The 25,425-nt window shown below is 43.0% G+C and overlaps 1 protein-coding gene and 1 long non-coding RNA gene across 7 annotated transcripts in view; one reads left to right on the top strand and one right to left on the bottom strand.

Moving 5' to 3' along the window:
* The first annotated feature begins 4,636 nt into the window (after window positions 1-4,636).
* The window catches only part of BOC (BOC cell adhesion associated, oncogene regulated), a 121,465-nt gene continuing 100,676 nt past the window's right edge, over window positions 4,637-25,425 (top strand). For 2 of the 6 annotated variants that reach the window (XM_072811736.1, XM_072811734.1), the window contains exon 1: window positions 4,640-5,010. The gene's annotated coding sequence lies outside the window, so the exon portion shown is untranslated. Of the gene's footprint in view, window positions 5,011-25,425 lie in introns of all 6 variants that reach the window. The other 4 variants (XM_072811741.1, XM_072811739.1, XM_072811738.1 and 1 more) reach the window with 3 other exon arrangements.
* Window positions 6,729-23,462, bottom strand: LOC140624830 (uncharacterized). The gene is made up of 3 exons (XR_012024264.1): window positions 23,313-23,462; window positions 9,336-9,433; window positions 6,729-8,276 (listed from the first exon to the last, which is right to left on the bottom strand). It is a non-coding gene; the product is annotated as an uncharacterized lncRNA (long non-coding RNA).

Below are 25,425 nucleotides of genomic sequence, written 5' to 3'. Positions count from 1 at the left end.
ATACATGGCATAAAAAAATTGTCAAATACAAATATGTGTACCACTTTATGCTCTTTCCTGGTACATACTTTATAGAACTATAATAAGATCATCCATAATATTTTTTTGTTCTTTGTTTTAACTGTTTTGTATAAGCATTCTGTATATCACAGAGCGCAGTCTTCTAATTTTTTTAGTGGGTAAGAGCTTTCCATCATATCATACCAAATTTATTTTATTTTTTTAAATATTTTTTTATTTTTTATTTATTTATGATAGTCTCACACACACACACAGAGAGAGAGAGAGAGGCAGAGACACAGGCAGAGGGAGAAGCAGGCTCCATACACTGGGAGCCTGACGTGGGATTCGATCCCGGGTCTCCAGGATCGCGCCCTGGGCCAAAGGCAGGCACTAAACTGCTGCGCCACCCAGGGATCCCCCCAAATTGATTTTTTTATCTACTTGTCTACTCCCAAATAGTGGAGTATTTGGACTATGTCCAGCCTTTTTCCTTTGATTAATAGCTCTGATATATATTTTCCCTAAATTATTTCCTTTGGACATTCATTAAACAAAAAAAAAAAAGGAATTTCTGAATCAGTGATGCAATCAGATTCTAAAAGACCCAATCAATTTATAATGGCACCAGCAATTGATGAGCATTTCTCTTTTCCTTAACCCATCTACATCACATGTACTAATTTTTATTTCTTTTTGATGGCTTAAAAAGTGTACAATGTTTCTAGTAACTTCAATGAAATTGTTTGTATTTTCATTTCCTTCATTATTATTCAGGCTGGTCTGTTTATGTTTTGAGTATTCTGTATTTCCTCCAATGTGAGTAGTTTATTTATGTCTTTGACCTCAAGTCTAATGGTTTTGAAAAACATATTAAGGCTTTCATGGGCCAAAATCTATGGACTATTGATATATTGTGGATACCCAAATGCGAATACATTCATCCTCAGGAAGGCAGAGATATTTGTCTGTTTTGTTCAGTCAAGTATTCTAAGCTCCTAAAATGATGCCGGCAAACAGTAGGTGCTCAATACATAATTATTGAATAAGTGAATAAATCATCACTTAATGTTTATCACTTGTGTTGGGACAAATGTGAGCATTCAGTTTTGACACAGAGGAGATGAAAGTAATGTCAAAAGAGCTGGATGTAGAAGGGAGGGGTGTTTCTCACTTCAGAATTTTAAAAATCCATATACGGTGAAGGGACAAGATAAGAAGTCACTGAGACATTTCTTCAGATAATGACTTGACATTGCCCAAACATGTCACAGATATCTGTGTGTTCTTGTCTATCCCCCTCATTACTGTGTGCATTAATAGTGTCAGACTAACTTTAATATTATCCCATTGTGAACTCAATTCAAGCAGCAAAGTTTTCCTTAGCTTTTACGGTAATCTGCAAGCACTGAACTAGCCATAGGTGGCTAGTGCACAGAATGCAGTCTCTGTGTATCTATGCATTGACACGCAAACCTTAGAAAATGGAACAAATTATTGATATAGACTGCAGGGTGTATAAACCTCAAATGCTTCATGCTAAGTAAAAGAAGTGAGATGCAAAAGAACACATAGAATATGATTCCATTTATATGAAATGCCCAGAAAAGACAGACTTTTTTTTTAAGATAGAAAGATCAGGTGCACTTGGGTGGTTCAGTCAGTTAAGTAGCTGCATTTCGATCAGGTCATGATCCCAGGGTCCTAGGATCGAGCCCCACGTCCCCCCTCCCTGCAGTGCAGGGAGTCTGCTTCTCCCTCTCCCTCTGCTGCTCCTGTTTTTGCTCTCTTGCAAATAAATAAATAAAATCTTAAAAAAAAAAAAAAAGAAAGGTGGGCGGGGGGTTGGGTGACTGGGTGATGGGCACTGAGGGGGGCACTTGGCAGGATGAGCACTGGGTGTCATGCTATATGTTGGCAAATTGAACTCCAGTTAAAAAAGAAAGAAAGATCATGGTTGCCTGGGGTTAGGGGATGGGGTGACTACAAATGCGCACAAGGGGTCTCTTTGGGGTGATAGAATTGTTCTAATGCTAGATTGTGGTGATCATTGCACAACTCTAAAATTAATGAAAACCCATTCAGTTGTATACTGATAATGAGTAGATTTTACGGTCTTAAAATTATACCTCAATTAAGTGTTTTAAAAAGAGCGGCTAGGGATCCCTGGGTGGCGCAGCGGTTTGGCGCCTGCCTTTGGCCCAGGGTGCGATCCTGGAGACCCGGGATCGAGTCCCACATCGGGCTCCCGGTGCATGGAGCCTGCTTCTCCCTCTCCCTCTCCCTCTCCCTCTGCCTATGTCTCTGCCTCTCTCTCTCTCTGACTATCATAAATAAATAAAAATTAAAAAAATAAAAATAAAAAAAAAATAAAAAGAGCGGCTACCATGACCTGTGCACTGTCAAAACCAAGCAAAACATAGTTCCCAGAATAGGCAAACATTTAGAACACTGTCAGTTAAGTGCCCTAGAGGTGAGCCCAAGGGGTTATGGGAGCAGTCAGGGACCTAATCCAATACTGGCACTCAAGGGAAGTTTCCCAGAGGAGACAATGTCTGGCTGGGAGAAATTGTTCTAGGAAGAGTAGGTGGGAGGATGTGGGTTGCGCAGGGCACATGCTAAGTCAATGACAACAGTATTCATGTCATGGGAGATAGTGCTAAGGCCAATGCCCACCTCGTTTTGAATTTAGCAGGTTTCAGGGAAGTTAAACATTGCAAAAGTCTTCATCTATTGATTATAACTACCATCTATCATGAGTCAGGAGCTTTGCATTTGGGAACAACAATCTTATAAGGCAGGATTACAGATGAAGAAACTAGGCAAGGACAGATATTACTTGCTGAGGGTCACTTCTCCAGTATGAGCAGCAGAGCTGGAATCCAAACATATGCCTGAGTCTGAAAGCCATGCTTTTCCCATTCCATTCTCTTTTACCTCTACATAGACACGTGACTATTACTGGTGAGGGATTAATGAGAAGGAGATAGGTTCTGCTGACCTGCTCTAAAGAATTCATAAAACCCTTCTACAAAGAATTTTGCAAATGAGAAGGAGATAGGTTCTGCTGACCTGCTCTAAAGAATTCATAAAACCCTTCTACAAAGAATTTTGCAAATGCAGTTTGACAGGGTCTCAGAGCCACAGCCTTTGTCATCCATCACTGTCCCTAGCACTCTGTATACAGCGGGCAGGCATTTGAAATGTGCCATTTCTCTATTTAGCTTAGGATGTGCAAGTGAAATAATCCTGATTCAAGATAAATTAAAAGACACTGACTTCCTGAAGAACTAGAAAATCATGAAATACCACAGACATCCAGTCTGCAATGCACAGCCCTCATTAAATGCCTTTGAATAATTTTGCACGATCACACAAAATACTTAAGATGATAATGACCAAAACAGAAACATGATTTCTTTTTTAAAAATGTGTTTAGTTTCTTTCAGAGTTTCGAGAACTGTTCCTTCCCCTCACCTTTGGCTTAAATGTCTACTCCTTATGGGAAATTGTGAGTCGGCTTGGGTGAGGCAAAGACACACATTCTTCTCTAGAAAGAACGGACTTGCATTCCTAGGAGTAAAATAAATTAGGCCCAGTTTCTCTGTCCATTAATTATGTGGAATAAACAGCCTTCCCCTGCTTGGAGAGAAGGACAGGAGACCAGCACAAATTTCCTCCTTAGACTCCGGGGAAAGATCACCTGACTCTCCAGGAGAACGCCTGTGGCCTGAGAGGGCAAGGCTGTGCTGCCAGATGTTTGTAAGAAATCCACCGATAGACACAATCCCGTGAGACCAGCGGCAGAGGACTGCGGCATTGCCGGGGGAGGCTACAGATGCAGCGGAGCACGCGGGAGAAGGGATTTGCATCCATTCCTGCCCCTGGGAAATTTCCCAGCCCTGAAGGCAGCCCGTAGAGTCTAGGGAATGTACTGCCCCCGGGGGTAATTAGGTATTTTAGTTAGAGTCTTAGAACAGGCCAAGAACATCACCCCGGGAGAGGGGGGCGGTAGGAGGGAGGCAAGGCGTGGCCCCGGGGGTCTGGTCAAATGGCACCAGCTGGGATTTCCAAGAGAATGGACCCTCACCACGGCCACTCGAACGAGACACGGAGTCGGAAATGTTTTTTTTCTTTTTCTTTCTTTTTTTTTTTTTTTTTATTCATAGAGACACACACACACAGAGGGGAAGAGACACAGGCAGAGGGAGAAGCAGGCTCCATGCAGGGAGCCCGACGTGGGACTCCATCCCGGGTCTCCAGGATCGCGCCCTGGGCCGAAGGCGGCGCTAAACCGCTGAGCCACCCGGGCTGCCCGGAAATGTGTTTTTGACCTTTACGCGCTTGTGACCAATACGGCTCCTCATCATCCCTCGCTTCCTTATCAAGAGAAGCTTCGTTTTATTAAGGGATGCTGCGGGGTTCTCGGTTAAAACCGCTCAGCCTCCCAGAATCCACTGCAGCTAGGGGAGGCCACGTGATCCCCTTCTGACCAATGGGATGCAGGCAGAGGTTGCTGGCTCGGGCTTGGGGCAATCACGCGGCTCCGGCCTCTCGCCCTTTGCCCTTTCCTTCCCTTCCGGCGGTGAGTGCGGACTTCCGGCCGCCATCTTTCGCCGTGAGGCATGTGGCCGGGTGCACGAGGTGCGGAAGCTGCCTACACCCTCGGCGATTCCCCGCGAGCGCTGCGCTGACCCGGGCCTGCCATCCCTGTACTTTCTATTACGGGAGTCGGATTTTTGCTCGAGCCGCTGTAGGTCGGGTCTGCGTTACGTGCAGCCAAACCTAACCCGGAACTGACGGCCATGTGAATCCCGGTAAATTCAGCAGCGATTTCCTGTGACGTGTTAGCCGTGGGACTCCAAAGAGGCGAAACCTGCCACGAGCTAGTGCGGGAGCGAAGGTGACGTAAGAAAACCGGCATCGTGCAGTCGATGTGTTTGAAAACAACGGAGGTTTTGTTTAAAGTATAAAATGGGAAACAGTCATCAACAAGCAAAACCTACTGGGGTGAGTTGTGTGGGATTCTGAATTATTCCCATGCCTTATCGTACACGTGCACATACAGGTGACGCTGATGCGCCCTGAACGTCCACCCTTCACACTAGAGATATAATCCGCCAAACCAGGAAGTCGCAGCCATTTTACCCTCCCTTAAGGACCACTTTACACTTGTTTATTTTCTCTGGTGGGGTCAGAGGACCTGCATGTCTCCTAAGTAAATTTCTCAAGCCTTTGTCAATTCCTGACACACAGGAGAAGCCCCAAGAAGTCCATGGAAAAATAAACCGAGTCTAACCAGCAGTGGTAACAAAGGGCAGTCGCGTCTGAAGCACACCCTGAGGTGAAGGCCAACGGGCAGTAGGGCAGTAGCGGCATTTTCACCCACTTGCAGCCGCTGCTTCAGCAACTGCTGCCTCTGCCCGGCCCTGATGCGCTCTCCCTCTGCGGCTTCCTCTCTCCCCGTCCTGCCAAACTCCCCATCATACCTCCCTGCGCTCCTGGGTGGCGTCTGTGTCACCCGGCTTCTCACACACCATCTCTCCCTTATCCAGTCATCAGCTAAGGATGATGAATTTTTAAAAGGTTATTTGCTGCATCTCTTGAGAGGGGTTTTATCCAGGATTTTAATTTTTGAAGCTGATGATTGGATTAATTGATATTTTACAGAAACAAGGATAACTTGCATTTATTTATTTATTTATTTATTTATTTATTTATTTATTTATTTATTTATTTATTTATTTATTTATTTATTTAAAGAGAGAATACATTCACCTGGAACAGAGTTTAGGAAGCTTGAAAGGATATGCACAAAGTCTCTCCCTCACATCTGTCTGTCATTTGTGTGTATGTATCCTTGTGGAGCGACTTTATATTCAAGCAAGTATCTATACCTGTTTCCCCATTTTGTTCCATAAAAAGATGGCCATACTTTTTTGTACTTCTCTTTTTTTCCCATTTAATATAGGTTAAAAATCTTTCCTATCAGCACAGGAAAAAGCATGCTCATTCCCTTTGAGCTAAAAAACTGTTCCCTTGCATAAAGGTATCATAATTTAGCCCTCTGTTGATGGACATTTAAGTTGTTTCCAAATTTTATTTTTTTCAATAATGATGTGATGAATAGCATTGTATATGAATCATTTCACAGAAAAGAGTATATTAGGATAAACATAGAAGGGAATAAAAAATAAGCACTTGTGATTATGGTAAGTATTGGGAAATTTCATAAAAGATAGTGTTTTACATTTCCACTTAAAATGTATGGCCATGCCTATTTCTGTAAATCCCCACCAATTTAGTTTATCAGACTTTTTGGACTTTGTCAGTTTGATGGTCTGCCAGTATATTTTTAATTAGTTCCCCTTATGAATAAGACTTTTTCATCTTTTTTATTTTATTTTATTTATTCATGAGAGAGAGACACACACAGGGAGAAGCAGGCTCCATGTAGGGAGCCCAACGTGGGACTCCATCCCGGGTCTCCAGGGTCACGCCCTGGGCTGAAGACAGGTGCTAAACCGCCGAGCCACCGGGGCTGCCCAGATTTTTTCATCTTTTACACATTTCAGAGCTACTTGTATATTCCTTTCTATTAAATATCTATTAATAGCCTTTATTATTTCTTCTATTCGGTTGGTAGTTTTTTTAGTTGATATTTTCCAAGTTCTTAGAAAAATTAAACATTTATCTGTGATACAAGGTACACATTTTCCCCCAGTAGGTCATGTGTCTTTTGATTCTGCTTAACAAATATTTTTTACCTTGCAAAGATGTTTAGTTTAGATGTAGTCAAACATGTGAATCTTTTCATTTCTGGTTTCTAGGTTTTGTTTCATATTTAGAAAGTCCTTCTGTTGGAAGGGCAGTTTTTTTTTTTTACCTTCTTATTCATGCATTATATTACAAGTTAATAAGTTCTTTATCATGTGGCTGTTACAAGTTAGACAATGGCCAAGAATCAAAGATTGGGGGCAGGGAGTGAGTGAGAATCTAGATTCATATTTTCTCTACTTCTGGCTGTATTAGGCAAGAGGACTTAGAGTACTCTGATGTCCACCTCATCTACTTGTCTGCAGTGGGCAAGTGAACATGCCCACAGCTCTGCAGACTGAGTGTATGTGAAAAGAAGATGCTAAAATGCTTTGGTGACATGTGCATAAACATTTGAATTTCTTCTCTTAGCATATCATAGTGTCCTGTCTTGCTGGACATCTAGGTAATGTCTATCTACATATGTTACTGTTTGTCCTCAAAGAAGTTTCTGGCATGGGAGGTATAACAAAACTCATTACAGCTAAAAAAAAAAAAAAAAAAATTCTTGCATGCACATTCCTTGGTTGAGCAGGCTTGAGAGAGAGCCAAATTTAGACGTGTATAATGAGGCACCTATAACAAGCTAAGGCCACTCCACCTCTTCCATCCTTCCTTTTCCCCAGCCACAGCCTCCCAGCCCTAAGGGTTCCAGCTCCTTCCTTCAGATGAGGTCATAGTCCCAGGTAGGCACCTGAAGTAGGAAAAGCTGCCCTCCTGCAGCATTGGAAAACCTCCACCAGCCAGGAAGGGCAGTTCTGAAGATGGCAGCATCCAAATTTTTAGAAGCAACAGCCCCTCTCTAAGTGTCCTTACAACACCAGAAGACAAAGAAGCTGGCCACATACAAACCCAAACTCCACATATAAACCAAAGTATCTTGAGGATCACCACTCAGGCTTTTAAGATTTATCTTTGATCTCATTATTTTTAGGGCATTTTGAAACTGTGTCCTTCCTACACACAAGGTTCTAAACTGAGAGTAATGGCCAGAAGCCATTGGGTCATAAGATCACTCTAAGGATATTAGCCTCAGTCATCAGGTGCTCCCAGGGCTCGGGCTGGAGGAAAATAAATGATGGAGCTACTTGGGTCCAGAAGAACAGAGTGATGGGAAGCCACAGAAATCAGAACTAGGAATATGGGTGCCAGGAGGCTAGGGCATCTCAAGTCGGTGTCATTGACTGTATCTCTGTCATAGACAGATTCTTCGGGCAGAGTTAGAAGTGAGGGCTCAGGAATGGAGTAGGTTTATTATACTCATGATAACAGCTCGGTGTGAGAACCCAGATGATGCAGGCCTGGAGATGTTTGTCTGCTGCCCTACATTGTCACCAGCTGGATATGTGATAGAGTCCTTTACCATTTGGAGCAAGGCGCTGGGCTGGCACATGCAACTCCTGATCTCAGGGTTGAGTTCAAGCCCCACATTGGGTGTAGAGGTTGCTGAAAAAGAAAATCTGTAAAACAAAAAACAAAAAAATTGGGAGGGCATCAGTTACCACACAGGTGAGACAAGATTAGCCTAAAATCAGTTTTAAGGGAGCCCCCCTTGTTTCTGAGTTGGGTAGAGGGAAGAGGGGATTCATTTGAGTCAGGGACTCAGGATTGATGAAGAAAATGCTGCGTCCAAAGGAGAAGCAGCTATATCCAAGGGAATTCTAAAGACCAGTCCTTCTACTCTTCCCTGATTTGGGATTCAGATGGTTTGAGGACATTTTCTATTTGAAACTGTGGCAGTTAACTTGAGGCTTAAGTGCAAGTAGAGAGATCAAGAGTCAGGAGAGAAATGGCTCTAAGTTGTGGACTGAAAGGTAAAGGTAATCAGCATGAAAGAAAAAGTGACCATCCATTAATTCGGCCCCTGTTCACTGAACCCTGAGTGCCAGATATTATTTAAGGTGCCAGGGATATAGCAGTGAACAAAACAAAGTCCCTGCTCTCATGGTACCTATATTCAAGTGGTGGTGACAAATGATAAACAAGATATGTATGTATTTTTAAATACATATTTCTATATGTATTTATATATATCTTCCCTCCATCCCTATCTGTTCTCTTTGCTGGCTCTGTTAGTACTTTTGCCTACTGCCAATCGGTAAGTAATGGAGTGGGGATATTATTTGGGATAGGTGGTCCGAATGCTTTGGTGGTTCTGATGTGACATTTGAGCAGAGCTGGAATGAAGTGTCAGAGGAAGCGATGTAAACACAGAGGGAAAAGTGTCCAAGGCAAAGGGCACAGTGAGCCTGGGGACAGGCAGGAATGTGCTGGGTGCCACAGGGAGGTCCCTGTGGCTGGAAGCAAGGGAGTTAAGTGTGGCATCATAAGGGATAAGATGACAGGTTGGAGGAGTGTCGTAGTGCAGGCCACAGGCCTTGCAGACCATGATAAAAGTGTAGGAATTTGTTTTGAGTGCAGTGAGGGACCACTGGAAGATCATATAGTTGTCAGGTTATTGGAGGGCCTGAATGGCACTGTGCCATCATGTAAATGTGATGCTCCAGTGCGGTACTTACCTCTTAGCCTGAGAGATCGTGCCTTCCACACCCCAATCTTGGGGGAACTGGTTGTGCCCTTCAGCCACTGATTGTGTACTTCTGGGCTGCAGCGGGGCCTGAAGAGATGGAGAAAGCCATAAAGGCTGCGAATTGCAGGCAGCTGGGGAGGGATTGCCTTGACCTCCTACTTGAGCTGCATCTTGCACAAGTAAGTGGCTGTTATCCCAATGTTCAGAAAGCAGTTTCTGCTTCCTAGTTCCTAAATTCTTCCTCCTGACCTCTCTGTAAACCAGATTTCTGCTTACCAGAGCTCAGCAGGATACCTGCTATGTCCATCTTCTTCTGCCTAGAACAAAATACCAGTAGGCCCTTCACGAGCTTCTTCCTTATGTAGGAAGTGAGACATCCCCCAAATTCCCCATACAGTTCAAGGACAAGCTTTGTCTACCGGAGTTCAGACTCCATTGGGAAAACCCTGCACTCCACCTGTGATTCAAATGCATTAGCAGATACGCATTACAAAGGAACCCAGATTCCAGAAGCCGATTTCTTTCACAGGTGCCCTTCCTTGAAGCCTTAGAAAATGCAGGCCGTCTTATACCATTTGCATGTTGTGTGCATATGTGTGTTTATAACAGTAAGGTTTATTTCTTGCCTTATGTCTGTAGGATTGTGCTGTCCTCATTCTAGGACTGAGACTGAAGGCATAATCCCTGTGTGCAACATACTCCTCCTCCTAAGTATTTCCTACTGATAGTTTTTGGAAAATAGGATGGAACTCTGTGCTTTCTTTTGCAGAATAAACCATATTGCCTGTCCCACATGACCATCTCACCCTTATCTCCCTGTTTTGTCTTTATCATAAAGTTCTTGAACCCACACGTCATTATGATATTGTCTGAGACCTAAGAGAAATGAGCTTGAGCCCCAGAACATGAAACAGTATGTTCAGTATAGTCATGTGTGCTGAGTAGAGGTAAATATGCATAAATATTCACCAAAGAGGTGGCATTATGAGTGATTTTTATTTTCATCTTTTTCATGTCTATTTTCAAATTAAAAGATTAATTTAAAAAATCCTTACATACCAACTACCTGGAAATAATGTAAGAAAGTTATAGTCTCAGGGCGCCTGAGACTACCTGGAAATAATGTAAGAAAGTTATAGTCTCAGGGCACCTGGGGTGGTTCAGATGGTTAAGCATCTGCTTTTGGCTCAGGTCATGATCCCAGAGTCCTGGGACCAAGCCCCTTATTGGGCTCCCAGCTCAGTGGAGTCTGCTTCTCCCTCTCTCCCCCTGCTTTTGCTTCTCTCTTTCTTTCTCTCTCTCTCTCTCAAATAAATAAATGAAATCTTAAAAAAAAAAAAAAGTTACAGTCTCAACCTCAGTCTTTTTCATCTAACAACTCTCTATGAGGCAGGGCCTTCTAAGTTCTGCCAACAAGTCCTCTTTCAAATAGAGCACGTGTGTGTGGTAAGCACCCATGGACTGATCCTCTGACCAGCCTCCTTATGTTAGGCACCTGTGTGTGGCTTAGAACCCTTCACATCCAAGAGCATAGAATCGGGAGAGATTTCAGAAATGATCTTGCCTGATTGCCTGCACAGTGCTCAGCTCTCCCTGCCGTATCCCTGACTGGGGCTCATCCAGTCTCTGCTTCATCACATCTCCGGATGGGGAGCACAGGGGCAGGATACCAGTTATTTACGGACACTGGGCTTAGTTAGGAAGGTTTGCCCTGTAGAGTGGAAAGATCTATCCCCCCCTGAACTCCCTCAGGTTCTCAGCCCCAGATCTCGGGCACTTCACAGCTCACGGGAAATAAAGGGGGACATATGGGTAGAGAATGAAGTTCACATTGTTTGTCTTTCTGCTGTTTTGATTTAAGAATCTCTTTTAGTTTATCTTAGTTTCTCATCAGTGCTATCTGACACGACTCAAAGATTTGGCGCCTTCTCTGTGTCTTCTTTCTTATGTCCATGGTTTCTTTCTCTCCTAGGTGAAAGATCGTCAGCTTATTTCTCCCCGCTTCATCCTGGCCACTTTTCTTCAGCAGCCAGCCCTGCACCTTTATGTCCTACACTGTGTCACTGGCTTTCTTTGACGTTCCCCCTCCTGTCTTCCTCACCCTTTTTCCTTTCTTCATCGCTCTTTCCCTTTCAGGGACATAGGAAAATACATTATAGTAATGCACCTCCAATATGTGACTCAAAAATAGTACCTAACTGTAAAACAAGTTTATGGAAAAACAGATTGTTTTGATTTTGTTTTTAGATTTTCAAAGTGATGATTATTTCACTGCTTTTTTTTCATTTTTATTGGAAAACACAACATAAAATTTATCATTTTAAAGTACATAATTCAGTGACATTAAATATATCCACAGTATTGTGCAACCATCACCACTCTCTAGTTCCAGAACTTTTGCATCACCCCAAATGGAAACTCTATGCCCAGTAAGAAGTCCCACCCAATGCTCCCCTCTCCCAGCCTCCGGCAATAACTGAACCATGTCCTGTCACTATGGGTTTGCCATTGCTGGATATTTCATGTAAATAAAGTACAGTATGTGGCCTTTTGTGTCTAACTTCTTTAACTCTGCATAATGTTTTCCAGCATGTTTTATCACAATTGTAGCATGCATCAGTGCTTTTGATGCATTCATTCAGCATGCATTCATTTCTTTGTATGACGGGATAATATTCCACTATGTGAATATACCAGTTTGTTTATCCATTCATTAGTTTTTGGATATTTGGGTTGTTTCCATCTTTCAGCAGTTGTGAATAGTGTTGCTGAGAACATTTGTCTACAGGTTTTTGAACTTGAACATATGAACACAAATGCTTTTTTTTTCTGAAGTATTAATTTTTTTCTCCACAACACAGGCTTGTTTATTTGTTTCTTGCTGGAGGCAGGGATGGGTGTGACGCTACTTTGCTGATGCCCTAAGCAAAGCTCAGCCTGTCCACTGGCAATCTCCCATCTGTTTTCTGTTCTTGTGCCTCTTGATAATGTTTCCCTTCCTCTCTTTTCCCTGCACAAATTTGCATGTGCAACAATTCAGAATTCATACCGGCAAGTGGATTTTCTTCCTCTAGAGGTGTATATGTGTGTTTAATAAGTACAGTGAATATGTATAACTCAGAAAGGTCTTAGGCCTCAGTTCTCAGCTTCCCCTAACAAGGCCCCTTTCCAACTCAATTCCAGGAAAGCAGGCTCCAAGAGCTCAAGCCAGGAGAGGCCTTTCCTCAGGCCTCAGCTCATAAAGCCAAGGTGTGTCTGGGCCCCACAACTCTGTCAGACTTGGAACTTGAGCCTTCACTTGCTGGCTGCTGTCAGAGTTCAGTGCTCCCTGCCAAACCCTTGGAAAGCTAGAGGCCACAGAGAAGAGAGAGGCATCAGATTACTGCCTGCAGAAATGTGGGGGCTGCCCTATCTGACATTCCCCATATACAGTGTCCACACAAGCAACCACAGGCATCATCAGCATTTGGGATCACATCACAAAATGCAGTCTGGTTCTCAAAGATACAGATGCCATTGCTTCTTTCCCCTTTGCCTCCCCTACCTTTCTCCTGGGTTTGCCTCTCACCTCCCTCTCCCCTATCCTCTGTTTTTTTTCAGATCAGTCTCTGTTGATTTCCCCAAATGCTCTCTAGTTCTCTCCTGTCCCTTTGATTTCCTCTCCTCCTTTCATCCTCTAAACTTTTTCTATCCACTCTGTCTCCTTGCCTTTCTCTGTGTGTCTTTCGGATCTGTTTCCTTTGACACTGGTCCCAGGCCCACTGCCAAGTTTCAGACCCATTAGTGAGGTGCCTTGCTGACTGAAACACAAATCAAGACTGATCCGGGTACAATTAGCAGCTGCTCGCACCTCATCTGGAAAGCATTAGCCAGCACTGAGAGGGAGGGAGGGAAATACTGATGCCAAACAGAATAGATCTCCTATTTTGGAACATGAAAGGATCCTGACCCAGTAGATGTGTAACTGAAAAAAAAAAAGATACGGATAGACAAAGAGGCCCTCCTGAAAGGCAAAGATGAGTGGCCCATTAACTGACTTTGGGTATCCTTCGGCATCTATGCAAAAGATATAGATTTCTCGACATTGGACTCAGGTCTATGACTATCATCCAGGAAAAAGGGCTGTCTGTCCCATTTAATTGGGATAGTCAAACACTTGTGTGACCCACAAGTTTTCTGCTTCTGCTGCATATTGTGTTATCTTCATACTGCTAGAGGTCTAATGTGCTCTAAGAATCACCTGGCACTGAGTTAAAAATACAGATTTGGATTCACTAGGACTGGGGAGGGGTCTGAGAGTCTCCTTTATAACAAGCTGGTGGTGAACCACACTTTAACAAAGGCTCTAGGACAGTTCAACTCTTATGGCTTTGGTCAAATGCCTCTGCTACGGCTTCTCCCAGTACCCTTATCCTCCCCTTTTTTAGAACTCAGAATTATAATTAAGGATAAGTGATGTAATTAGCTGTTTGATGCCTATCTTCCCAACTCAAATGCAAGCTGCCCAAGGGTAAGAACCAGGCCTGTCTGGTTCACCTCTGCATCCCCAGTACCAGCCCAATGTGTTGCATATAGTAGGTGTTCAGTAAACATTTCACAAGTGAATGACCCAGCTTAATCCCCCAAAGCCCTCAAAAACCTCTCCTCTTTATGAAAGCCTTCCTAGTTTAGGAGTCCTTATTTGTATCTGCCTGGTGGCATTTGATGATTTCCCATGTGATTAAGCCCTGCAGCTAGATCATTAGCTGCTTGAAACTGAGACTTTATCTTCTGAGTTTCTGAACTTTTTTTTTATGTCCCTTGGAGAAACCTCCATCCCCCTCACTCCCACCCCATCTTAGTACTGGCTTGCTCTAGTAGGCATTTAGTGTTGGTTGATTGAGAGACCCTAGGATGATGCCAAGTTCTATTTAGACCTCAATTATAATGCCCAAAGGGTGGCTGAATTTTGGCTGGGCCCAAAGCCAAGGTTTTACATGCCCCAGTGGAAAAACCTTTAATACTACCTAACACATTCATAGAGTGGGAAGGCTGAGACATTATGTGTACACAAAATCAAGAGATGTAATATTGTGAGGCTCCCAAAGCAGTTATAAATCAAGCCACTCCAGAGGGTTGACTGCACAGCTGTGGCCATTACGTCACTCCTATTTTCTCCACTGAAGATGATGGCTCACATTGCAGGGCTTTACTTGCAGGGGTGGGGGCCGTTCTTTTCCAGGATTAGGCAGACCATTTATCTTGGAAATAACAGAAATCTGGCTCACAGCATCCTGCTGTAGATAGAAGAGCCTGATTTTGTTTGGGATTCATCAAATGTCCTAACTATTTTTCAAACATTGAGGTCTTCATGAAACCTAGGGTGCTTTTGTCAAGCACTTTCCCCTCGTAATTTTAAAATGTGTGTATTTTAAGGGACATTTAATGCATGTGTTTTTGATTTATTTACCCTTCAATCATCAAAATACTGTTATGCAAGACCTGTTTGATGTCTAAGAAACTTTATGAGCATTATTTGTATGTTTAAAAACCTTGCTTTCAGGGTAAAAAACAGGAAGTTGTGTTTTTCCAAAAACACATTGCCTTTAACACAAAAAGATTTGAGGTCCTTTCCAGAATCTTAATTTCCCAGGCTCAAGGGGTTTAGAGCCAGTACAGCCCAAGCTCACATCCCTGTCTCTTCAGGGAATGAAAGCATAGCTGGAAGTCCCAGGCTTGGCAGACACAGGCTGCCACACTTGATGGGAATTTGTGACCTTTCCAATACCCAACGGTGACAAAGTTTAATCTGTCTGGAGACTTCCAAGCATATTTTACAACCAGTACCCCAGATGTATGTTCAGTGTGTATTCTGTAAAATGCCAAGCTGTGGCCTGATTATCTTCTTAAGCAGATAAGGCATAAATCTCAGGGTGTTAGAGACAGCTTTTGAAGTTTGAAAGTATTTGGCAAAGAAAATCCTCCAGAATGCAGCTCAAAGATGTAATTGTATTGGGTGTATTTTCAGCGATCTAACTGATCTCAGGATGGGACATGAGGCACAGAATGTCAGATATCCCAGGTGGTCTTTTAAGGCCCTGACCCAAATTGGCCCTAAAAACTGAGAGCTACCACTTTGGTCTCTGAGTTCTGATACATGTACAGGTAAAATGGATAGAGTGGGTGAAATTCAAAGCAATGATGATGGATAAACACACAGTTTGTATGTGATATCTTGTAGAAACACAATGAGTGAGCAATAGAAGATATAAGAAGAGATTCTGGTGGAAGAAAAACTGCAGTGTGCCTAACACAAAGGAGAAACTCTGAACAGTTACTGAATGAGGAGTGACTGCATTTTGCTGAGAACAGATAACAGGAAATCTGGACTCATGGCTGTCAATTCAAATTTTCTTACCTGTTCCAATGCAGTGACATGGTAGTTTAGGGTAACAGAACAGAAAATGCTGCTGGGCAGGGAGCAGTGGCCTATGGAAGCGGTAAGAAGCAGAGGCATAGGGAGGCTGATGTTCCCCAGGCCACGTGGCCAGCCTCCCCATTATCCTCTTCCTCTGCAGCCTTGGAGCCCAGCCTAAAAGAAGAAACAGAGCTTTGCCTGGGGATTGAGTCTCCCAGGAATGATACTCAGCATCTGAGTTAATCACTCAGCAGATATCACTGAAGGGCCAACCATCTGTCCAGCGTGATGGCCATCCCAGAGCCACAGTGGTGGCAAAGATGCAGTCCCCCAGCCCCCTCAGAGTTCACAGTGTGGCAAAGGCAAGTGGCCAGCTTCCTGCCTGTCCAAGATTCAAGTGAGTATGGATGGAAACAGCAGGACAGAGGAGAGATGAGCAAGAGATGGAATCAACAGCACTACCCCTGAACAGATGTGAGGGGCAAAGGAAAAGGCAGTATTAATAACATCATTAACATTTCAGGTCTCAGCTTCCCAGAGGATGGTGGTGAGACTAGCACAAATGGAGATTATGGAGGAGAAAAGCAGTTGAGAGGGAAGATGCCAGGGTCAGCTTGAAACCTACCTAAGTCTGGTGGGACATCTCTCTAAAATGGCACTGGGGAGACTTTTCTCTGTATATTTTGGGCGAGAAAATGGCTGCCTCAAAGGTTCCTACACCAGCAACAAAATGGAGAGGAGAATGAGCTTAAAGGGGCTCCATTCTTGACTGATGTGCCACCCAGAGACCAGCAGAAACAGTTGGCTCTCTTGGCCTGGGACATGCCTAGATCAGAATTAGCACAGCAGTCTGCCTCCCTTCTGATCACCATAAATGTTCTTAGGATGAAAGAAAAGAGCAATCTCACACTCCATTAAGTAGGTCAGATGTCTGTGCTTCGGTGGGTAGTGGTGAATCTACATATGGAAAAATGTATTCAGAAATGCCTGACTCCAGCACTGAAATTCCATGGCACACATGGAAGGAATTGAGGAGATAGCCAAACTGACAAATATTCCACCCACGCTGTGTAATATGGTGTCCTGATGCATTTGGAAACTGAAGAGTAACATAACATGGTGGGAAAAACCTCCATAGCTTAACTTGGAGACCTTGAACAAGACTACATTCTTTACAGGATTTCTGTATCACTAAGAACTTCGTCAACTCCTCAGTATTCTGCAGAGTAACCATAGACGATCACCTCTGGCTATCTAGAATGCTTTGGCACATTCATTGTTTTGAAGAGCTAAATGTTTCAGAGAGCAAAGGGTTTATCCTTTAAGCGCCTAAACTTTATTTCCGTGATTTGGCATGAAATCTTTCCCTAAGGTATATAACTTTTCTTCTTACATGTGAACTTAATTTCACTCGAAGAATGCCAGTTACAAACTATGCTCTAATAAGAAATGTGCTGGATTGCAAGTTCCTTGAGAAATAAGTACATGCAAAAACTGGTGAAATCCAAAGGTCTATAGTCTATTTAATGGCATCACACTGATGTTCATTTCATCACTTTGATAATGGATTTTACTTATGTAAGATGATATTGTTGGTGGAAGCTGAGAGAAGGCTACATGGGAACTATTTCTGCAGCTTTCTGTGAGTCTAAAATCATCCAAAATAAGGTTTTTTAAAAAAGTACCTTGATTCAATGATCAAGTAGATGAAAAGAAGAAGGAAAAAAGGAAGGGGGAGGGAGAGAAGGAAGGAAAGAAGGAAAGATGGTGGGACTTGGGACCTTTAGAGACCTAAAAAGATATATGGGAGAGAGTGTGGAGTATCAGAAATGTGGAGGCTTTATAGGCAGGCAGGCTCTGAGGTCATACCCCCTTCCTAGCTTTGTGACAGATTTCTTAAACTCTGTGAACCTTCATGTTTACCTTTGTAATATCAAGGATAAACATACACCCTGCAGAAGACTGCTGTGAGAATTAAACAATATGCCCATTACACCCAATAGATGATGCATCACCCAGTGGATACTCAACGAATTACCGTGTTCGAAGTGCCCCTTAATAATGTGTGGTTATAATTCTCCGTCTTGTTTCTGTAGCTCTGATTACCAGTCATCGGGATTCAGCCCTCACACTGAGTACTCTCTGCATGCTTCCCTGTTTAATTGGCTGCTCCTCATCTGCTGTGAGCTTAATATAGTTCTATATACAGTATTAAATAGGCTCAAAAAGAGAATCTCATCTGTGAGTTGAGTATTTTTGTTTCAGCCCACAGACATTAATTTTAGCTGCTCAGAAACCTTTTCCTTTTGGCTTTCCAATTTGGGGCTGAGTTCCAGATGAATGAGATCACAATATTAATAATAACCACCATTTATTGATCATTATAATGCTAACTGGGCTGTTTTTTACATACATTATCTCATTTAATTCTCAACACTACTGTATGAGGTAACTATTTTAGTCACTCACTGGAGAGTGAGAATGTCATTCCTTGTCTGAGGGTCCAGAGTTAATTGTCTCCACAGCTGACATCACACGACCTGGCTAACCACAGAGCCCAGGCTCCTGTCACAGAGGATACTATAACAGCTTCCTATTCCTTCATCGCCATCGAAAGTGCTTTTAAATGGCCCACTCAGTCCTTAGAGTGGAAACTAAGGCCCTTTGGTGGAGAAGCTAAAGGGGAGGGGAGTAAGAAGGGAGGAAAAGAAATTAGTAACCAAGAATCTAGCTCTTTAAAAAACTTGGGAAGACAGCAGTATTGGAAACAGTCCTGTTTTATACTGTGTGTTGAGTGTTTTAGTAAAAACAAAAACAGGGTTTCCGCAAACTGCCTAAAGAAAGAAAACTTTCTTAGAGAAGGTTTCTTCCTTCTATATCCTGAGACCTCTCATCTCCTATGCTGAATCTACCTCCTCAGGCACAGCACAGCCAGTCAGGAAACATCTCTCACAGGACATGAAGCTGTAGGATTTGAATTACATAATTTCTCTCTCTCTAGGCAGTCTCTTGGGAATTGTCTACTATGCATTTTGAAGACTTCTTGTGTTCGGTGAGAAGACATCTGAAGAAATGCTAATGATCTCACCAGACATCTGTATGTGTTCATTGCTCAGAGCTTAAGCCCACAATGGGAGCCATGCTGGTAGACACAAAAGAAGGAAAAGAAGGCAGAGCATTGGGCTAAGAGGCATGGCATGGAGAAAATATGCCTATTCCATAAGAGCAGAGGCCAGAATCCAGCAAAGTTTCAGACCTAACAGCTGTAAAGTCAGAGGAGTCCTCAAACAGAAAAGGTTGCTGGGCCTTGGCACATATTTTGCAATGGGTTGTGGTGTGAGGGATGTTTGGAACAACTGTAAACAGGAACTGCTGTGTCCTTATTAGGAATAATCACTTCTTATTAGGCAGAGAAATGGCTGTTGACACTGCTTGTGACCCCCTTCCTCTCTCTGGGCCCCAGCCTATCCTCCCCATTGCTTCTGTAAGAACCCACTGAGGCTGTACATTATGATCACTCTTGGAGATTGCTGCTCGGCAGGGCCCAAGAAAAGAAAAAGCCAGAGATTCCATCTGGCTGGGTCCACCTTGATCCCAGCTGCTCACAAGAGCTGTTTATTCCTACCAACACTGAGCCTAGTGTGGCCCTCCTCCCTACAGGGTGGCCTTAAGAGCTGTCCAGCAGGCCTGGCAAATTTTGTCAAAGCCAGAACACTGGGCAAGATTTCAGGGGGGTGGGTCTGAGTGCTCAGCAGCCTGGATTTAGAGAGGCAAGAGCTCAACAGAAGGTAGAGGCTATGAAAAGAACAGGTTGGTGCCTCAGCTTCCTTGATGGCAAGGGCATATAAACTGTCAGGTGCCAGTGCCAGAGGTCATTGCCCAGGGGTCACTGATCCAGTATCATCTCTACATAGGTAGTTCAAAGTATAGGCTGTGGTGACAGACAATATGGGTCAAAATCTGGCTCTGTCTCTTTTTAGATGCATGTTACAGGGGGATAAAGTAAGACTTGGCAAGTAGCTGAATGAGAGGAAACAAAGAGCCTTTTAGAAGTCTAGGCATAGGCCAGACTATCTCAGAGGAGGTGAAGGTCATTTATAAAAATTTGAGATTAAGGAGACAGCAAATTTAAAGATGAATGTGAAGTCAGTTTTTCACATTTTGAGTTTCAAGAGCTACTGAAATAATCAAATGAAAATGCCAAGTAGGAAGGACGAAAAAATGAAATGGGAGTTTAGGAGAGAGGTTAGAACTAGATTCTTTTTGGGCAGCCCAGGTAGCTCACTGGTTTAGCGCCACCTTCAGCCCAGGGCCTGATCCTGGAGACCTAGGATCAAGTCCCACGTTGGGCTCCCTGCCTGGAACCTGGTTCTCTCTCTGCCTGTGTCTCTGCCACTCTCTCCTCTCTCTGTGTCTCTCATTAATAAATAAAACTTTTTTAAAAACTAGATTTTTTTCATCATTGATCATGCACAACCCTACTTTATTTCGTGTATTTTACCTTTAGCAATATAATGAACACTATGAACTTCTAGCCCATCTAATCATTACCAGTAACCTACACCTACTCAGGTGTGCATCCATATCCCATTCTTCCACCTCAGAGGAAACCGTGATCGTGAATCCTTGTCTAGAATTCCTTTGCCTTGTTTTATATTTTATTGCATATATATTCTTGTATAAAAAATAAATTGACTTTGCTTGTTTTTGAACTTTATAAAGAATTAATACTATAGTGTCTTTTGGAACTTGCTTTTGTCACTTAATCTTATGTCACTGAGATTCATACATGTTATGTGTAGCTGAGCATCATTAAGTTTCACTACTATATAACATTTCATTGTGCGAAAATTCAGTTTGTATTACCTAGTGTCATTGGGCATATAAATGTTTCCAGTTTTTTTGCTATTCTGAACAGTGAGCTATGAGCCTTTTCTCATGTGTCTCCTGGTGCATAGGTGTAGAATTACTCTTGGGCTTATACTGAGGAGTGGAATTGCTGGGTCATATAGCATACAGATGTTCAGCTCTTCAAGATAATGCCAAAGTATTTTTCAAAGTAGTTGTGCTAATGAGATGAAGATTGGAGAGGTATAATTAGGGCAACTATTAGTCATAGAAGCAGTTGACTTTGTCCAGGGAGATAGTATAAAGCAAGAAAAAAAGAGGATTATAGTCTGATTCATAAAAACATGTACACTCAAGTATTCATAGGAGGAAAAGGAGCCAGATAAGGAAACAGAAACGGGTGTCAGGAGCAACGGGTGCTGGTGGTGGCGGGGAGCACTACCAGGAAAGAAGAGACCCAAGTACTCCAAAAGAGAAGAGTTCCTTAAAGACTGGGTAACCAACATCAAAGGATGCTGCAGAGATGAGAAGGATAAAGGTAAAGAAAAGGTCAGTGATCTTTAAGAAGCTATTTGTGGTTTTGTTGACTGCTGAGGGTAGATGCCAGATTTCAGGAGATTTACAGGTAAGTGTGGAGGGTAGAGAAAAATACTGTAATTATAAATACCATTTGGACAAGTTTGACAGTTGTGAAGTAGATGTAGAAAGTTAGAGAAGATAATAGAGCTGAGACATGATTTTTTATTTTTTAAGGATGGGAAAGACTTGACATGTTTACAGATTCAGAAGTAGAAGCCAATGGAAAGGAAGAGATTGAAGCAGTAAGAGGTTCATTGTAGAGGAAAGTCTTTTAAGGATTGGGAGAGAATAGAATCTAAAGTGCAGATTTGTTCTTACCAGCTCTATTTCTCTGAGAGAGGGAAGGTTTTTTTTTTAAAAGCTTTGAAATGCATCAGAAATTACCACCATCATGGCAACTAACATTTTTTGAGTGCAACATTAAAAGATCCTTTCCTAAGCATTTAACACATGCTATCTATCTTGTCTAATCCTTGGAACAGTTCTATGGCGTGGGTACTTTTTATCATCTCTGTTATAATTTCCATTTTACAGAAAAGGAAACCAAGACCTTGCAATATGACTAGACCAGGCAGCAGATTGAGGCCACGTGCTCTGAATTATTAAACACAAGCTGGGAATTAGGAAAGTGGAACAAGCTTATGTGAGATGGCAAAAGGTTTAGGGTTGAAGGAAATCAGAGATGTAAGAAGAATGGAAGAGGTTCAGACTAGGCATCATTGGTAATATGATAAGGAATTGGGGGAAGAGGAAAGAGAAATAAACATATGGAGCTTCTGTTTCAGCCTAAGTGCTAGGCCCTTTACATACATTGACTTATTTCAATAGAAATAAATAGAGAACTAAGAAGTAGCAAGGGCCCAGTGGAGATTAGGAAACATCCAAGTGTAATGGAACTACACAGTCTGGATTTTCTCCAGTATGCTCAAGTGCCAGGAGCGGGAATAGGAGGACCACGCAGTTGAGCAAGGGTTGGGGATATACATAGTGTAAGCCAAAAGGCAATAGGATCGATGAGACCAAAGAGAATCACTTCCTGGCTAATGTGGGGACCTCGTGGGGAGGAAGACAAAGTCATGGGGGCAGATGAACTGAAAGGGAGGGGAAGATAAAGGGACTGAATTTCCCAAAGCGGGACAGAGCCAGTTTAGCACTGGCATGAATGGGAGAGAGTGGGAAGTGAGAGCGTGAGGCACAGCGGCGTTCCTGGTTTGGGATCTTAAAGACTGAGCAGTTGAGTGCTGAGCAGTTTGCAGTGTGGTCCGGGGTGGGGCTGACAGAGAATAGAATTTAAGTGAAGATCACTGAGACTGGGAAACCAGAAGCCTGGGCTATGCACTTTTTAGTTTATGTTATATAATCTTCATGACCACCAGTGAGGTAGGTGTGACTAGAGACATTACATTGATAACCAAACTGAGGCTCCCCTAACTGGGAGGAAGTGCTGGGATTTGAATCGAATCTTCTGTGCCTGCAATTCCTACTCACTATCCAAGACTCAGTTCAGATGTCATCTGTTAAAACTGAGCCAGGTGCCCTTCTGGGATTTCATGAATCTTTCTATCCCCTCGTATTGCAATTGTTCATTTATCTGTCCTTCATTAGTATATAGGATGATGACTATATTTCCAGTGCCTGGTACCATTTCTGGTCCAGAATGGGCTCAGTAAAAGTTTATGGAAATAATGTATTTGAAAACAATAGACTGAGACATACAAGCCAGGAGTCTCTATTTCTAACATTTGGACTTAAAGTCCTGGTAAGTTTGGTTTCAGAAAAAAAAAAAAAAAGATTATAAAAATAAGATCATTGTGGCTAATAGAAGGGCAGCCAAGAGAAGCAATGAGAAGGGGGCCTGGGAAGGAGTGGGCTTATCTGGATAGGAATGCATTAATTAATTAATCAAAAGCCCAGTTTTCTGGGAGGCCACCAGATACAACTGAGTTTATCCTACCTCCATCACTCCCCTCCTCACCATAGCCTGACCCCAAAAGAAGGTAGAAAGGTTATTCCCCCTCTTCTACTTGCCCACCACAGCCTTGCTTCATTCCACATTCTTCATACCAACCTTTCCTTTCGCTGCCCCTGAGCTCCTCCCTTCACATGCACCCCCTCCCCACCCTTCCATACACACACACTCACTCATGTCATTCCATCCCCAGATGAGCATCTCTGCTTGTTCTCTTCCTGGCTGCAGCTCCTTGCTTTCCCAGACTGAGAGAAGAGAAAGCCTGTTTTCAGTTAAGCTTTGGTCACACACAGATGCCTTTTCCATTACTCTTGTTTTTCCTCTTGAAGTGTAACATTTCTAATTAACTCTCCACAGGGGAGGAGGCCCTGTGTTAATCAGCCCCACGTGAGGAGGGCAGGGTCCTTAGAGGCCAACCCCAGGTTGCCTATAGCCAACCCCTGAGCAGGCTGCAACAGGAGCTTCCTTTGCTTTGGGGTAGGGATGGTGACCCTGTGGACACAGTTTGAAGGCATGTCACAGGCTTGCCCACCTCTGTGGCTAAGATCTGTGAAATGGACACTCTTCCAAGCTTCTTTACGGACTTCTGACAGCCCGAAGACACCAAGTTAACCTTGTCTAAGGACATGGAATTTATCTTGGTTTATCTTAGAACCTAGGGGAAGAGTTAGAAAATAAGGAGCATAATTGGAGTTGTAAAAATCAAAAGGATCTCCTCCTAGATCTCTACTTTCGTAGATGTCTAAAGCACAATTTCCCCCACAAATGAGGCTATTACTGAAAATGTTATGGAGAGTTCATATTACTGCCCATGTGATATAAGAAAATACACAAAGTTGCTTTGAAATCTGGATGCTGAGCAGTTGCCTTAGCTCAGTTATTAGACCCCATGGATTAGCCACACAAATTCAAACTTGGGCCTCCAGAAAATGAAATTCACATTTCATAGATTCTAAAGGTTGGCCACAATTGTAAAAACTGCAAGTACTTGTGAACGTCAAGCATTGGTTGTGATAAGTCTTTGGTGTGATTTTTATGAACTATGGTAGGCCAGGAATTGTGCTGGGGGCTTGGCAGTCACTGTGAAGTTTGCCAGGTGAGTAATCGCCATGATTTTGTGTTGGACCCAGGACCACTGTGGGGAAACCCCACCTGTGCAGAGGGCCTGGATTCTGCGTCTTTGCCTAGTTGGAGCTGCACTTTGGGAATCCTTGATACTGGGTGTCATGGGCTAGAGATTCACCAGATTCACTCTGGGGCTGGAAAGAGGAATTGAAGCAGTACCCCTTCAGCAGCAGAAGGACAAAAGCAATGGGAACTGGGGTGTGGGAACAGCAGGGGGATAGGAGGAATTGGTTTGACTGGAGGGACTGCAGAGTCTTGTCAGATTAGAGGCCCAGAGAACTCTGACAAGCGAAGGACACGGGCTGTTTATAATCATTAGTTAAGTAGGCTTGATTACACCCTGAAAGCTCTGGGGCCCCCCTCTCCAAGGCACCTGGGTCCAATTACCTCAGGGCCCATCTACCTAGAAGAGAAGTGGCATCTGGCTCTGATTCGCAGCTTGACTTCACTCTCTCCAGACACTCATCCTCTTTCTGACATGAATTTAAGGGAATACAGGTGGTAGAGGGGGCCCTGGCTATTGACACATACCCTCTAGAAATATCTCACTGTTTTATGTTTACATCTGCCTTAAGTTTGATCACCAGCAACTTATTTCTGTGCATAGTTCACCCTGCAGCGATGACTACACAATGAGATGCTATTTCCCCCCCAGTTTTATTGAGATATAATTGACATATAACATTGTGTAAGTTTAAAATGTACAGTGTAGTAGTTTGATACATGTATATATTGTGAAAGGATTACCAAAATAAGGTTAGTTAAGAGATTCATCACCTCACATAGTGACATTTTTGGGTGTGCTTGTGTGTTCTGTGAGAACTTTCAAGATTTACTGTCTTAGAAGCTTTCAGGTATACTATACAGCACTGTTAACGGTAGTCACCATGCTGTATGTTAGATCCCCAGGACTTACTCATCTTCTGACTTGCAGTTTGGACCCTTTGACCATCTTCACACATTCCTCCTTCATTACCCTCACCCCTATGCCTAGGCAACCAATCCACTCTCAGTTCCTATGAGTTCAGTTTCTTTATATTCCCATGTAAATGAAATTATACCTGATTTGTCTTTCTCTCTCTGACTTATTTCAGCATAATAATGCCTTTAAGATTCATCATCCTCATTGTCTTAAATGGCAGGATTTCCTTTTTATGGTTA

The sequence above is a fragment of the Canis lupus genome, chromosome 35, assembly GCF_048164855.1.
Source record: "Canis lupus baileyi chromosome 35, mCanLup2.hap1, whole genome shotgun sequence".
Lineage (NCBI taxonomy): Eukaryota > Metazoa > Chordata > Mammalia > Carnivora > Canidae > Canis > Canis lupus.
This window is presented reverse-complemented; position numbering and strand designations above follow the sequence as displayed.